Source organism: Etheostoma spectabile, unplaced genomic scaffold, assembly GCF_008692095.1.
Source record: "Etheostoma spectabile isolate EspeVRDwgs_2016 unplaced genomic scaffold, UIUC_Espe_1.0 scaffold456, whole genome shotgun sequence".
In the NCBI taxonomy this organism is placed as follows: Eukaryota; Metazoa; Chordata; class Actinopteri; order Perciformes; family Percidae; genus Etheostoma; species Etheostoma spectabile.
Genome location: NW_022605612.1, coordinates 163,808 through 164,167, shown reverse-complemented (window position 1 = coordinate 164,167; position 360 = coordinate 163,808). Strand labels below are relative to the sequence as shown.

General features: G+C 45.3%; 1 protein-coding gene across 8 annotated transcripts in view; it reads right to left on the bottom strand.

Moving 5' to 3' along the window:
- Positions 1-360, bottom strand: part of LOC116686714 (F-actin-monooxygenase MICAL2) — an 81,144-nt gene that overhangs the window by 39,402 nt on the left and 41,382 nt on the right. The window lies entirely within an intron of this gene.

Sequence of the window (360 nt, the reverse complement as noted above, 5' to 3'; positions counted from 1 at the left end):
TCAAATTTCTGAAAGATGAGTTTACCTATAGATCTACTTGTTGAGCCACTCGCAATCGATTAGTTGAGCTTTCAGAGACGATGAGGGGGTTCAAAAGCGCTCCCTGTCTGTAGAATTTTCAAATTGTCGCAAACTGGGAACATTTCTTCACGAGCCATCCCAGGTGCATTTCCCCAACTTCAGGTATGCGCTCTGAGTATCACAGACCAGTCCGTCGCTTTGTGTCCACTCTTTCTGTAAAAATACCCAAATGGTCCTCTGTGCCCGTCAGACGGTCTGAGTGAGATACTACCATATCAGCGGAGCAATGACATGTGCAGCAGACTATATTACAACTCTCCAAATCTTGGACAACAGAGA